The sequence below is a fragment of the Ipomoea nil genome, unplaced genomic scaffold (assembly GCF_001879475.1).
Source record: "Ipomoea nil cultivar Tokyo-kokei standard unplaced genomic scaffold, Asagao_1.1 scaffold2735, whole genome shotgun sequence".
Classification (NCBI taxonomy): Eukaryota; Viridiplantae; Streptophyta; class Magnoliopsida; order Solanales; family Convolvulaceae; genus Ipomoea; species Ipomoea nil.
In genome coordinates, this window is record NW_017619163.1 from 1,265,992 (window position 1) to 1,282,830 (window position 16,839).

Here is a 16,839-nt window from a genome sequence, read left to right on the forward strand (position 1 = left end):
TGAGAGGAGTTCCCTTGTTCCTTACACTTTCTAAGAGTTAGTAAGGGTATCCTTGTCTTTTCACCAAGAGCTAGTGTTGTAATCTAAACCTAGAAGACTTCTTCATTTCATTCCTTACAATTCCTAGAAAAATATCTCTACCTTCTCTCTAGAAAAGAAGAGTAGCTTGTTCTTCAAGCCAAGTGAGAGCTTTGTCAAGATTCCAAGTTTTGCTTCCAAGATTCAATCTTTCATCTATTTGGACATCTAGAAGGGTAAGATCTAAGCTTGCCTAGTCTTTTTGGTTCCATCTTAGTTGTCTTTTTCTTAAAGGTAGGATCTTTATGATCTTTTGGTTTGATCTTGAAGTGGGTTTGGCTAGTGAGCTTAGTGGAGAGCTTATTGTGGTGTAAGAGAAGTCTTTTGGTCTTCAAGAGGTAACCCATGCTCTACGAAACCTATTTTGCTTACCTATATGTGATTTCTTGGATTCTACTTGTGTTTTGCTATGAAATGTGAGGGTTTATGCATTTATCTTGTGATATTGCATATCTAGAGCTTGTGTTTAGGATTCCTTTGTGCCATTGCTTGGCATGTTCCTTGGTTCAAGTCATTTTGTTGTGTTTGGTGAGATTTGGCATGTTTTGGACTTGAATTTGTGTTTGGAGAAGAAAATCCCCGAAGGGATTGTTTTACACAGGAGCATGTACCCGCGGGCGGAACGACGGGGAGAGCCCTACCCGCCACCCACCCGCAGGTACATGGGAATGTGGGTTGTGTACCCGCGGGCAGAACCACGGGTAAGGGCCTACCCGTGGGCCCACCCGCGGGGAACACGATGGTGTTCGTTCGGGATTTGTTCCCCGTGATTCGGTTGTCTCGGTATTTTATCTTTTGGCTTCCCGTTGTTCTTTTGTGGAACTATTTGAGTGTCTTCTTGATGTTTCGTAGGTCTAGAGCTATATGGTAGGTATCCATATAGGATCTTTGGTGTCTTGAATCGTGCTAAGTGTTCAACAATGTGTTTCGTTGAACCAAGAGGTGTCTTGTGTGTTCCTCGGAACTATCTTGAGTTTCCCCGTTGTTAAGCATGCTAGTTCGTTGTCTTAATGCTAGCGTGGGTGTTGTTCGTACCTTCCGTTTGGTTGATGATAACTTGTGTTATTCATCGTTGTTGTCATTGGGTTGTAACCCGTTCCTTGATTGAGTGTGTTTCATACCTTCTTTGCAATCCGTTGATTGATTCGTGTGGGTGGTGGTGCGTGTGTGGCTCTACCTGGATTGCACGATTAGTGGTATGGGACGCTAGTCACCAAGGTATTGCAGCGGTCCTCGTGGTGGCTGTGACGTGATTATGGAGTTGTGTTCCTTCGAGAAAGGTTCACGTGATTGGGGGATAACATTGTGTTATCCGGGCATGTGTTGCCGTGATTGGTGGTGGTTCGTTGGTGGTCTGTTGGTGGGAGACGACGGTCCCGGCGGAATAAGGTTGGACTTGGCTGTACAGGGGATTCTGGAGGTAATGGTTGGCTTGAAGGTACAAGGTCGGGGGTAGCCATAAGGTTGGAACAGGGCATAAGGAAGGCATACCAACTCGCGATGGGTGATGTTGCGAGGGCTTTTAAAGCTGGTGTTGTGTGATCTTCTCTCGTGACGTGTGTAGTCACGGAGGCTTGTGTTGTTTTGGCATGTGTTGCCATTGGGTGAGTCTTTATCCTTGTGTGTGGTTAACCTTTGTGGTTGGGATGTGTTCCCGGTGTTATCCTTGTGAGTGGTGAGTCTTGTGTTGTCTTTTGATCTTGGCTTTTGACTTATATATATGTATTCCGTTTCGAAAATGGTTTTTATATCTTATATCTACCTATTTATGATACTTAACGGTATTGGTGGGTTACCAGCATTATTCGCTGACCGGGCGTCGCCCCGATGTTTATCTTTGTATCTTTCAGGAGTAGTCGAGTGCAATGTCTAGAGCCTGGTAGCTTAGCACCTGTATCTTTAGACTGTGTTTTTGTGGCCTGCGCGCCAATGGTTTTAGATTGTTTTTAGATTGATGTTTTGGGTTAGTGTGATACACTTGCAGATTGTCGCCTTAGCGTTACCTAGTGTGGTATACGTGGCATAACACCCCTGTTTGGATTTCTTTTATCCAGTTTTCGTTTATCTTCCGCTGTGCTAGTTTTGTTGTTAATCTGCATGTGTTAAGACTTGTTTTTAGGTCTTGTTTTTGGGGGGTGTTACAACCCCGTTTGTCGTATATGAGTCTCGTTTGGTGTTTTAGGTATCGTTCTAGGAATTTATGTGTAATACGTGTCGTTGTTGTTGTGCCTTGATTGTTATGTGATTATGTGTTGATTGATTGAATGGAGATGAGTATCGAGGTCATTGCGCAATGGCCAGTGTGATTGATAATGATGATGATGATGAGATTGTGATTGGTGGAAATAAATTGTTGGGGGTTGGCACCACTTGTGCCCGATCATTGTACTAAGGTTACATGTCATAGCGGTGACTGTGCTAAAGGCACACACCCACCTTCGACTAGCTTGCCATTGAGCATGGGTCAGGTTATAAGTGCCGGTGTCATATTAGAGCTATATGCGCTAACCCCTTGATAGTGGCACTAGAGGTGCAGATCACTGAATGGCACTGCGGTACCATTTTGATATGTTGGTGGTTGATAGGTGGTTTGTAAGTGGGGGCATGTAGTTGCCCGGAGGCATAAGGGGTGGTGATATAAGGGTGGCCTGGAGGTATAAGCTGGAATTGATATAAGGACGGATGGGAGCTACAAGGTTGGAACTTGGTATAAGGTTGGAGGATGAATTGTGTGCTTTGATGACTACTTGCTAATTGATTGTATTGAATGCCTTCATTGCCTCTACTTGTTATTTGTATGCTTATCTGCCTGTCATGTCTTGTATTGCATGTTTTGGATGCCTGTTAGTTCTTATGATTATCCTATGATATTGAGTATGTTAATATGTCTTGAGTCTTGATCTTGGATTTAAACTAGAGTCTCGTAAGTATATATATGTATTCCAGTTTCAAAATGAATTTCTTATATCTACCTATATTGTACTTAACGCGTTGGAGTGGGTTACCGGCATTATTCGCTGATGGTTGTTATACCGAATCTTTTTCAAGTGATGAGCATTAGCTTCGGAGCGCGCTAGTCAGAGCCTTGGACCTAGCTTATTTATCCTTAGCTCAGTAGTTGGCCTGAGTGCCTTGGGATTGTATTTGAATATTGAATTAAGGTTTTATTATGCTTAGTTAACTTAGCCTGTGCACCTAGGTTTGAGAACCTAAGTGTGGCATAGCACCCCGACACTTATGGTTAGCTCTATGCTCTGCTTGGGATTCAATCAATGGATTTGCCTTTATTTTATAAGTTTTAAATATCTTGAAATCTAGGGGTGTTACAGTTGGTATCAGAGCCTAAGTTCGACCCTAGGACAATGCCTTTAGTATAGGACCTTGGACATTAAGCTTGAACCCTAGGTACTCATATACTTGGGATGTTAAGAGTTAGACTTTAAGAATCTAGACTACATCTAGGATGGTACTCTAAGTTTAAGACTTTAGGATGCTAAGCTTTAACGCTAGGTGTTTAAATACCTAGGACTTAGGAATCTTAGGACGCGCGGTGAGGCTGTGAATCACCTATCATTATCTGCTTAACTTCTCCTTACTCAATTCTGTGCTTAGCTTAAAGATTCCCCATAATTATAGCATCAAGGTAAGGATGCGAACCCCTAACTTACCATTACAATCGATATTGGCCCTGTAGAACACCAGAATGGCGCCAACAAGGACTTAGTCAAGGACCCCTGAACTCTCTGCGCACGAATCACTAGCTCAGAATCTACAGCAACTGACTCAGGTCGCCCAGACACTAAGCAACGCCATCCTCCATAACAATAACCGTCCACCACCACCACCAAACGGAAACTCAGGTGTAGCTCGCCAAGTCTCGAGCCATCGCCCGCCTATCTTCTCAGGAGAAGAAGATCCCACAACCCTCGAAGAATGGATCCGAACCTTCAACAAGATCTTCGAGGTAGTAGAATTCCCGGAGGGACGCCGTGTAGAGATAGCCTCATTCTACTTCAGACACGAAGCCGATCTTTGGTGGGTCCACGAAGAACCTGCTTTTAGGCAAGAACCGGGGTTCAACTGGGAATCCCTAAAAGTACGACTACGGGGACGGTCCTACCCCGCGCACATAAGGGCAGCCATGTACGAGGAATTCCTCCACCTAAAACAGGGAATGGCCACGGTCGTGGAGTACCACAAACGATTTCTTGAACTAGCTCATTTCGCGACTGAATTGGTGCTTACAGAGATGACCAAGATAGAGAAGTTTGTGACAGGCCTCAACTTTGAAGCTCGAAAGGCTCTAATGGTAAGTAAACCCATAACCCTTAACGAGGCCTACACCAGTGCCGCCGACCTCTACCAGATCCAACTTCTACAACGAGGAGTCCAGGAACAAATCCGCAAGAGGAATACCGGAAATGGAGTACCACCTGTGAAAAGAGAAAGAAACGACGCTAACACAAGGACGGTTAACCCACCTAATCAAGGTTCGTCCATAAGGAACAACGAAGCCAACGCAAGACCATTCCTTTGCAGAAGATGCAATAAGGACCATAGGGGCAAGGACTGCCTCGGAAACACCCTGCGATGCTTCAACTGCGGGGGAGAAGGACATAAGGCCTTCTAGTGCACTCAACCCCCAAGCGCACGACCTACGGTCATGGCCCAACAAGGAAACGCAAATAACCCGGGGGAATTACGGGGCTCCTGGAAAGGTATTCGTCATTAGCCGCACCCAGGCCGACCTCAAAGCCGAAGCCGGAATCGACGCAAAAAACGTAACTCTAGGAGACGAGGACCCCACGAATCAACTTGAAGAAAATCCTGAAGAGGAATTCTGTCTAGGATAGACTACGAATCCTTGTAAACTACCCTTTTAGTAGGATCGCTTATTTAGTTCGGTTATTTAGAAGTCCTCATGCCTTTAAATAAAAGACAAGGTTAATTAATTCAATCAGCTTAAATCCCTCTGACTACCGCCCCTCGGATTAAGTAAAGGACTAACATCCACGTCTTCTATAATCTACAAACGCCAAGCCTAGCACTTGGTGAAACCAAAGAGTACGGCAAGAAGACCTAATCGAAGCACTTGCCACCCCAAATTGAACGAACCATAGGAAGCCCTCAAAAGCATGGGAAGGTACACTAAAAAAACTTAATGTAGCTACTAGGAATAAAACCTTAAACCTCCCATAATTAAGACCAAGCACTTAACCACTAAACCACCAAACCACCATTGTTTCTTAAAACTCCAATGGAACACAACCTTCTTAACCCTCTCCAAATCCCTAAAACCCAAGATCCCCAAATCAAAAACCCTTCTCCTTCTTCTTCCTCCCACTTTCTCTTTCTCTCTCCCTCTCCCTCTCCCTCCTCCCTCTCGACAAAGCACCGCCACCACCACCCAAAGCCCTCAACCTCCCGTCGTTGCGCCACCGTCATCCGCCCCACCCGCGCCTGCTGGAGACCCGCTGCCCACTCCCTGTCGCGACGCTGACCACTTGGGCAGAACGCCACAGCCGCCGCGACGCCAACCCGAGCAGCTGCCCCAGACACGCCACCGCTACCCGCGCACCACCCAACCGTCGCCCATTGCCAAGCCGACCAGCCACCGCGCCACCACCGTAACTGCGCCGAGCACAAGAAACCTTCACCGAAGCCGTCGTCCACTGCGCTCGCCGGAATTCTCGTCGGAACTCCCACTAGAAAAGTCACCAGAAAACCACCCTAACCGTAACCATTCCAAACAATGCTGAAGAAGCCCGTCGGTACCCGAATCCTGGAATGGAACGACGCCGACTACACGGTGATCGGAAGTAAAGCACTCGAACCCGACCAATTATCTCCAGAGTTGGTTGATATGATTACATTCCAAGGCCTTTTGGATACCTATCTCACGATTAAAGGGGATACGTACCCCGAATTGGTAAAGGAGTTCTATTGCCATTTGGTGGCCACCAAATGGGGGGACAAGTTGGAAATTACCTCCAAGGTCCTGGGCAAGGAAATAGTGTTCTCCGAGGGCCGCTTGGCTAAACTCCTGAAACTGACCACCACGGGTGTGTCAAACTATGACCGAAAGGCATGGGTCAGTGCCCGAGACACAGGGTACGAGGATTACCTCGGGTATTTGCTAGGAAGAGAAGGTGGTTTTACTTCGGCCACAAGGCCAAACAAGAAGTTGCTAACCGCCAAGCAAAAACTGCTAGTTATGATTGTGTCCGACAGCTTGTTGCCCACTAACAACAAGAGCAAGGATGTGGGAAGCTTGGAATGCAACTTTTCCTATTTTCTTAAACATAAGGTCAAGTTCAACTTACCCGCCCTTATGTTGAAACACATGGAATTCTGTAAATCCAGCAACCGACTCAGCTTACCCTACGGGATAATCTTAAGTTGGATCATAGAAAGAAAGGGAGTGGACCTAAGCCGGACTGAAGCCAGACCCATGGGTGGGATTGTTTTCAATGCCCAAAACCTCCGCTGCAACGATATCTACTATGTCAGAGAGGGACAATACATCACCCTCGAGGAGGTTTGCCTGAAATCCCCCGAAGAACGACGAGTATTAGTGGATCAGTTGGAAACCTCCAACAAGAAAATGAGACGAGAAATGCAAGAAAGCGAAGAGCAGGAGGAGCAGGAAGAAGAAAGCGAGCCCAGCCAGCCTGAACCCGCACAAAGAAGGGGGAACGCGGAGGCCCGAGACGAAAGGTCCACCAATGAGCGCATCCTCGCGCAACTCATGAGGTAGAATCAGATCATGGATGAGGGATTCTCGTCCTTGATTCTCGTGACGATCTCATTGGACAGGGAGTGGTGGCAATCGAGACCATGTTGGGCACGCGTGGAGCTTCAAGCTCGGGAATGAGAAACCAAGGTATACTCGGGATCTCAAACACTACTTGCCATCGACCTAATCAAACCCACTCTACCCTCGTTAAATGACGAATTTGAGCCACATTTCCTTAATCAGGAGAGCAAATTGCATGACATCTAGGAATAAAGGAGGAATATGTGCCTGAGCTTCGGGGACAAAGCTCCTTGTAAGGGAGGAAGGGTGTAACACCCCGTGTTACGGCCTTTAATCCCGGGACTAATCATTTAATCAATCCAATTAATAAAAATTAAAAAGGGTTTAAAATTGGTTAGGATTCCCATCAATTAATTAGTGTGGTCCAAAATGGACCATGGACCCTTATCCTTAAATCAAATCCTTAATCCTATAAGAAATAGGATAAGTGGACCCTTATCATTCAGACTCTAGTTGGGACTCCTAAACCTATATATAGGGACTCAAGAAGCATTTAGAAACACTACCACACAAGATATTCCCGAAGGGAAACCTACAAAGGGAACCCCTGCCACCAAACGTAGATGAATCCACTGGAGGGAAATCTTAGAAAGAAGAACCTTAGTAGCCAAGGATATCGATTAGGGCTAAGAGGTAACTAATGTCTCGAAAAAACCTATTTTCCTTGCTATATCTTATTCATTGGCTCCTTTGATATATTATTATGTGTTTGAGTCTTGATAGAGCTTTGCCTAGGGTTTATATTGTGTTTATGTTATATTCTTGATGTTCTTGATACTATGATTGATTATATGAACAATATTGTATTTTGATTATGTCTAGAGCCCTAGGGTTTATGTCGTGGATTTCGTATTATGATGTTCTTGGTATATTTGGGTGGGATTATGCATGATCGGGTGTTGAGTCTAGCCTAAGACTTGTGTTTAGGACTTTGCATATAGATTTCTTGGTATTCCTGTGGTTCCGGATGTTCCTGAACCGTTAAATGATTTATGTTGGGTCTTGATATGTTTAGGAATCGTGTTAGGACGTATTTGGTGTGATTCTTGGTTTAATTCCGTTAATTGAATACGTGTTGTTGTCATTATGTGTTTGAATGTGTTTGGACATGATTTCGGGTTCCATGAGGGATCCCGGGACCGAAATTTGCCTGTGTATCAGTGGGGGTAGGTGGGGGGACTGACCACCCGCCACCTACCCGCTGCCCGTTTCACTGTTCCGGCGGGCGGCGGTCTGCCCGCCGGCCACCCGCTGGAATAGCGTGTGGCCGCCGGCGGGTGGTCTTCCACCCGCCACCTACCCGCTGGAAATCGTTCAAGTATCGTGATGTTTTCCCCCGTTTAATGTTTCCCCGTGTCCTGTTGTATCCCGTTGTACCCCGTTTGTCGTGTATGAGTTTCGTTGGGTGTTTTAGGTATCGTTCTAGGAATTTATGTGTAATACGTGTCGTTGTTATTGTGCCTTGATTGTTATGTGATTATGTGTTGATTGATTGAATGGTGATGAGTATCGTGGTCATTGCGCAATGACTAGTGTGACTGATGATGATGATGATGATGATGATGAGATTGTGATTGGTGGAAGTAAATTGTTGGCGGTTGGCACCACTTGTGCCCGGTCATTGTACTAAAGGTACAGGCCATAGCGGTGACTATGCTAAATGCACACACCCACCTTCGACTAGCTTGCCGTTGAGCATGGGTCAGGTTATATGTGTTGCGGTGTCATGTTAGAGCTATATGTGCTAACCCCTTGATAGTGGCGCTAGGGGTGCAGATCATTGAATGGCACTGGGGCACCATCTTGATATGTTGGTGGTTGATAGTTAGTTTGTCAGTAGGGGCCTGTAGCTGACCGGAGGCATAAAGGGTGGTGATATAAGGGTGGCCTGGAGGTATAGGTTGGAATTGATATAAGGACGGAAGGGAGCTACAAGGTTGGAACTTGGTATAAGGTTGGAGGATGAATTGTGTGCTTTGATGACTACTTGCTAATTGATTGTATTGAATGCCTTCGTTGCCTCTACTTGTTATTTGTATGCTTATCTGCCAGTCATGTCTACTATTGCATGTTTAGGATGCCTGTTAGTTCTTATGATTATCCTATGATATTGAGTCTGTTAATATGTCTTGAGTCTTGATCTTGGATTTAAACTAGAGTCTCGTAAGTATATATATGTATTCCAGTTTCAAAATGAATTCTTATATCTACCCATATTGTACTTAACGCGTTGGAGTGGGTTACAAGCATTATTCGCTGACGGTTGTTATACCGAATGTTTTTCAGGTGATGAACATTAGCTTCGGAGCGCGCTAGTCAGAGCCTTGGACCTAGCTTATTTATCCTTAGGTCAGTTGTTGGCCTGAGTGCCTTGGGATTGTATTTGAATATTGAATTAAGGTTTTATTATGCTTAGTTAACTTAGCTTGTGCACCTAAGTTCTCAAACCTAGGTGTGGCATAGCACCCCGACACTTATGGTTAGCTCTTTGCTCAGTTTGGGATTCAATCAATGGATTTGCCTTTATTTTATAAGTTTTAAATATCTTGAAATTTAGGGGTGTTACAGTTATAGTTTTTCTTTGAGTTCTCACACATCTTATCATCCATACATCTACATTCTTTTACTTGTCCCTTCTTATCTAATTCACTTCTTAGTTTCTTCACACTCCATAGGATCATAAGACTTATTTACATTGTTTCTTCATATCCTCTCATATCACAGGGTTTAAGGTCATTAGTCATCATCTTAAACTCCACTCCTTCGGAGTTCACAACTCTTAGTTGATCTCTTCCTTATCTTCTTAAAGATAGAAGGAGTTGTCTTACTTATGAATAACCCAATCTTAAGTTTCATTTCTCTATGTTTCTAATTCAACTCTTATTCTTTGAGTCTAACATTTATAGGTCCCTTCACTATAAATCCAAAATCAACTATGTTACTTAATCAGGTATGGTGTTCATTAGAAGTGTACCTGTCTCCATGCTATCAATCTTCACTTGAGCTCTCCTCAACAGCTGATTACCGTGACCACTATTTTGGCCTTGATTTTCCTTCCTACTTCTCTGGTTCTTGTTACTGTCGGAGTTGTCCCTTTTCCCACCCTTGTCATTCTTGTTTCCAAACTGGTCACCAAAAGATATTTTCTTCAGCTGACGTCCACTCTCGCTAGGTCATTGTCTTAAGGTGTTCCCTTTTTTATTTGCGTAGTACTCATAGGCTCGATACCCAACCTTTCCACATTTGAAGCACCTTATTGGGTTCCCACTACAGTTGGTTCTTGGGTGATCCTTCCCGCACTTCTTGCAATGGTAGTGTCTTCCTCCATTCTTGCTCTTCCTTACTACACTTAGGTCTTGACTTGGGCTATCCTTCTTGTCCACCGTGTCATGGTTCCTTTGAAAACCTTGGACTTGATCGTGATGGCTAAGTCTTGACTTCTTCTCTACTTGCTTCACGTCTTTGCTAGCTTTTCTCTTGCCTTGGCTTTGCGTGCTTCCTTGGATCTGATGTGTTCCGTCAACAGGAAGATCCACTCCATGAATACTCTGAATCCAAACTTTGCTTCTTGGCGCCATTACGATGCTACAGGAACTACGCTTAATCACTAACGTTTGTCTCCTGTAAACTTTGCTCTATCTCTTTATGCACATCAAAGGCACTTAACCAGGATACAAGTATAACTCATATACTTATCACATAACGTTCTACTTCCAACTTTCAACTTCTAACTTCCAACTTCTAACTTCCAACTTCTAACTTTTAACTTCTAGTGTTCAACTTTTAACTTTTCTTTTTCTTAAAGGTATGGCTCACAACAAGTAAAGCACACAAACAAACATAAGTATAAACTTGTATACTTCTTACTTTTAGCAACCTCACGAGGTTTTTCTTTCACATTCTAACTTCTAGCTTTCTTAACCTTCACTTTCAGCTTTCACTTCTACTTTCAACTTTCAAACTCTTGATTTTTCTCTTTCAAATCTCGCTTTTAACTCCTCTACTTTACTTTCAACAGATAAGCAAATAGCACTTTAAACACATTGATAAAGCACATAAACAATTAAGAAAACGCAAGGAAACTCACAACCTCACCGCGTTCCTATCTGATACTTAGAGTTCTTCTTACCCTGATTCACATACTTAGTCATTAAACTTAGAGTCTTTTTCACCTCAATTCCCATAACTTAGGGTTCTTTCCCTAATCTTATCCTTCTTAATATTTCACTTAAGTTCTCTTCTTAGTTTGTCCTTCCTAGGACTTCAACTTAGAGGTCTTTTCTTAACTTGTTCTTCCTAGGACTTTCACTTAGAGTCTCTATATTCAATCTTAAGGGTCAAACTTCCTAAGTCTCCCGCGGTTCGTACCGCTCTGATACCAACTTGTAACACCCCAAATTTCTAAAACCTTATAATTAAATACTTAACTTAAATGAAGCAACTAATCATTAACATTAATTTACTAATCATCGAATAAGGAGTGTTACCGCCACAATCACCATACACGGTGACTGCACAGGCTCAAAAGGAACTAACCATTCATAACTTACTACATTAAAGTAACTTGGGGAAAAATACCCCGGTGTCTATCACCAACAAAACGAAAGATGTCTACATCCATGAACTCAAAACAACGATAATAGATGAAGAGTTTAGACTACATGGCAACTAACTACACTAGTCTAACTCGAGCACTCTCAAGAGCTGGGCCCACCTGAAAGGGGTTTTGCAAATAGACAAATAGAACACACCCGTTAGCACGAAGCTAAGTATAACTCCATCAACCCTGTAAAATGCTACAGTATATACTTTGAAAACCCTTTGCTCAAATTCCAATTCAAGCAATCTCAATCACTTAGACAAAACCTTGATATAAACCACAAAGCTTTCTATATGCTCACAACCTAAAATACCAAATAGGCATACTTCAACGATATCAAACCTAACAACATGCTCATACTATCGCATACTTAACATAGCAAATCTCAATCTTGTATAACATTTCAATAATAATCTCATGCTAACACATAAACTTATCAAGCAATCTCGTGCTATCAATCAATAAGAAATTATTCTCATGCTTTCAAGTTCTCATCATGCAAACTAGAAATATCATACATCAATATGCAACTAAAGCTGTAACACCCCACTTTTTCTAAATCTTAATTACAATTCTAATCCATAATTAACATAACTAAGTAGCGGATAAATAACCTATTAAGAAAGCTAGTGGGAGTGTCACCGCCACAATCACCATTCCATGGTGATTGCACAGGCTAAGGGTAGAACTAGAAAATAAATAAATAACTAACGATCCATCAAACTTAAATAAAGCATAAGGGGGATAAACACACCCCGTAGTCTACATCATCAAATGTCATCAACAACATAAGTCTAAATTCTAATAAATAACATCATAATCAAAACATTAAGAGTTTAGACTTCTATAACTACTAGACTAGTCTAACTCGTTCACTTCTCAACGATGGGCCCACCTGAAAGGGGTTTTACAAACAACACATAGACAAATAGGAAAACACCCGTTAGCACGAAGCTAAGGATAACCACACTCAACCCTGTAAAGTACTATGGTATATACTTTGGGAAAATATTTGATAACATTCATAAACAATCTCATCTCATAGGCAACTATAGCCACATCACATACTTTCTATATGCTTGCAACCTATAATATCAACAGGCATGCTTCAATACAAATGACTTAACAACATAAAGATTCCAACACATAATTATCACAACGAACTCATGCTTACAAGCAATTTCATACTATAAATCAATACGAAAACTATCATCATGCTTTCAAGTTCTCATTATGCAAATTGGATATACAAGACTTCAAAATGTAACTAAACCATCATGCTCGTTAAACAATCTTGAATCATCATTATCATTATGCAATCTCATACAATACTCTACTCAAATGCAATCTCGTGCACATACGATACTCATATGCAATCTCGTGCAATGCTATACTCATATGCAATCTCGTGCAATACTATACTCATATGCAATCTCGTGCAATACTATACTCAAATGCAATCTCGTGCAATACTATAAATATACTCATATGCAATCTCGTGCAATACTATAAATATACACATACACTTGTTTGTAAAATAGAATACTTTTTGTGGAGGTCTCATTGAGTCATAAATGACTTGCTTTCTTTCTCTTGAGTCTCTTGACTCGATATCTTTCTTGCTCAAACTTTCTCATACTTCTCATTTCTCTTCTTGTGCGAGGCAGGTACTCCGCCGCAGCGAAGCCCTAGCGTACAGTGCAATCTCGTGCATCCGCCACCTCCGTAACTACGGAACCTCTTACTCGTGGGGAGGTAGGTCTTCACGAATCGTGAATGGACCTAACCGGCTCGGCAATCTAGCCGGCCACATACTCAACTCGCCCACAGAACCACTCTCTTGGTTCTATATCTTTCTTTCTTTCTTGCTTTCTCTGTGGAATCAGGTATCCTACTTTAGTGTGCACACCCCCTAACCAGGATTCCAAGCCTGGCGGGCAGTTTCCAACCTCGTAACGTGGGAATACGCCGCGTTACATATACTGGGACCGCAATGTCCATAATAATCATCCGAGAGGACATAGTCCAAACGGGGTCCTCCAAAACCTCACATATATAGATAGATAGTATATATATATAACTCTCATGCACCAAACTTAAACATGTCACTTCTCAACAAATTCTCAATGCAACAAGATAAAGACTTTCCACATACGCATGAGTTTTGGAAGATAATACTTAGGCTCACGTTGGCCACTTATGCACTTTTAAAACATGATATGCTCAAAATGCAATTTACTGTGAAACATGCTTCAATTTCTATTTACTGTAAATTATCAATAACTCGATAAATCATGCTTGTAAATCATAACTTGACAAATCTTCACAACAAACACTTAGCAAGTATTTAACATGCACTAGGAACTCAAAATACTCAATTTAAGCTCTATCACTGTAATATAACATTCAAGGAGTTCATACTCTGTAAACTTCATTATTCAAGAACTTGACAATAATCTCAATAAATCATAGGCGACACTTTAATCATGTTTCTTTAGCTAAATTTAACAAACAAGCTCATGCTTCTCTATTTAACAATCAAATAATAGCATGCTCAACATATAGATGATTAAAGTCTTATACTTCTTATTTCTACTGAATGTAACAAGCTTCAAACAACCTCTGCAACAATTTCATTTACCAAAAACTAGCACAAGGGGCTCAAATCTTAACCAAAATCAACAAAATCAAAGCCCAAACGTGCGTCATGACGGCCCCAAGGTATCAAGCCACAAGGGCCCGTGACACCCGGACCGAAACGACACGTAGCTGAGCCACAAGGGCCCGGCCACTACACTGATTTGGCCTGGCGGGGCTTTGTGACGGGGCTTGAGAAGCCCCTCCACTCGTTTGTAAATAGAATACTTTTCTGTGGAGGTTTCTTTGAGCCACAAGGACTCGCTTGCTCTTTCTTTCTAAGAGTCGCAATGACTCACTTTCTTTCTCTTGAGTTTCTTGACTCGATTTCTTTCTTGCTCAAAATTTCTCATACTTCTCGTTTCTCTTCTTGTGCGAGGCAGGTACACCGCCGCAGCGAAGCCCTAGCTTGCGGTGAAATTTCGTGCATCCGCCACATCCGTAGCTACAGAACCTCTAACTCGTGGGGAGGTAGGTCTTCACGAGTCGTGAATGGACCTAACCGGCTCGGCAATCTAGCCGGCCACATACTCAACTCGCCCACAGAACCACTCTCTTGGTTCTTTATCTTTCTTTCTTGCTTGCTTTCTCTGTGGAATCAGGTATCGTACTTTTAGTGTGCACCCCCCCCCCCCCCCCTAACTAGGATTCCAAGCCTGGCGGGCAATCTCCAACCTCGTAACGTCGGAATACAGCGCGTTACATGATAAATATGCCGGATCGCAATGTCTGTTACTTTCTCTTTAACTCCGAAAGGACATAGTCCCAACGGGTCCTCCAAATCCTCACTTATATAGATTGCATATATATCTCATGCAACTCTTCTACTTAAGCACACTTATGCATGTCACTTCTCAACAAATTCTCAATGACTTTCCATATGCTCATGAGTTTTGGAAAATAATACTTAGGCTCACGTTGGCCACTTATGCATTTTTGAAACATGACATGCTTGAAATGCAATTTACTGTACAACATACTTCAATTCTACATTACTGTGAATTTCTCAAAGAACACTTAATCATGCTTGGAAATCAAAACAACATGCTCTGTACACTTCATCAATTGAAACCTGACTATAATCTCCATGAATCATAAGATACACTTTAGGCATGCTCTTCTAACAAAACCTAAACAATTAGTGATCATGCTTCTCAATTTAACAATCAAATAACATCTTATAGTTCACATAGGTAAAGCCAAGTCTGATGCTTCTCAAATAACATTATTGTAACACAATTTCTTCACAAAATCTATCACAAAATGCTCATTTCTAATCCAAACTCAACGAAATCAAAGTCCAAACGTGCGTCATGACGGCCCCAAGGTACCGAGCCACAAGGGCCCGTGACACCCGGTCTGAAACGACACGTAGCTTAGCCACAAGGGCCCGGCCACTGCACAGATAAAAACCAACGGAGCTTGCGGCGGGACTAGAGGAGCCCCGCTTCCTGGGACCGCCCGGCGGCCTCGGGCCGTGCCCTAGGGCCGTCCCGTCACGGCTCTAGCCAGCGGCTCCCCTCGTGGGCCATTGGCTATGCCCGTGACTTTTATCTAGTGCACACTGTGTTGTGCACCAGAGGCTTCTTCTTCACCTGTAAAGAATTTTCAGACAATTTTCCACTTCCAAAACATCATCAACACATTATACAACATCAGCAAGTCATCTAATAGCTCAAACACACAATGTTCTGGCATTTCTACTCATTTCTAACTACATAGCAGTGACTTCACAGAATCAAAAAGATATTGGGAATCCATGGGGTTATACCTTTGTTGTTTCCTCTTCTTTTTCTTTTTCTTGTGTGGATCTCAGCCTCCACTCTACTCAAACACCACTTCTTTCACCTCTTAAACACCTCAAACCAATACAAACAACACACAAAGCCTAAGAAAAGATCTCAGAGATTGAAAGCTAGGATGGAAATCTTAAGGAAAGAGAGATGAAGGGATGAGATGAAATCTTACTGCCTTTGCTTTCTTTCTTCTACAGAGCTCAGAAAATGGAGAGGCAAATGAAGAGGATCAGGAGAAACAAGATGAGATGGTTCTATTTATATGGGTGCAAAACTCTAGGTAGATCACCAATGATTGGTTGATGGCAAAATAGTAATTTGGTTGAGTTCTACAAAATATCAGGCAAGCTTGTGGTCTATCTTACAACATGGACCATAGTCTAGGAATGAGATTTTAAATAGTTTGGGGTCAAAAATACATTTTTCCAAAAATACTTTCTAGACAACCACTTAGTTTAGGTTTCTCAGATTTCTCCCGGTTTCACTCAGATTGACTTTCGGATCAAAAACTAGGTATGCAATGTACCCGAGAATTTAGGATTTTAGATTCAAAATAAGTCCCGGTGTTGAATTAATTTAAAAGTGGTTCAAAATAATTTATTCAAACACCGATTTCATCGCAAAAATTTTTATAATGTGAAAAATGGCTATTTTGGAATTTCTTAAAACCGAATTTATAAAATAGAATTTTGGGTTGTCACGCACTAGCTCCAAGATCACAAAGAGATCCTTTTATAGGACGACCTCCAACAATACAAGGAATTGTGAACTTCCCCGGATCTTTATATTTAGTCACCCTCCCCCCAACTCCTAGTGTCAAAGCCTTATACTCTTGTGCCATTGCAATCATCTCATGTTCCCCATATTTTCTCTTTTTAGCAAGTATATTGTAACACCCCACTTTTCTTAAA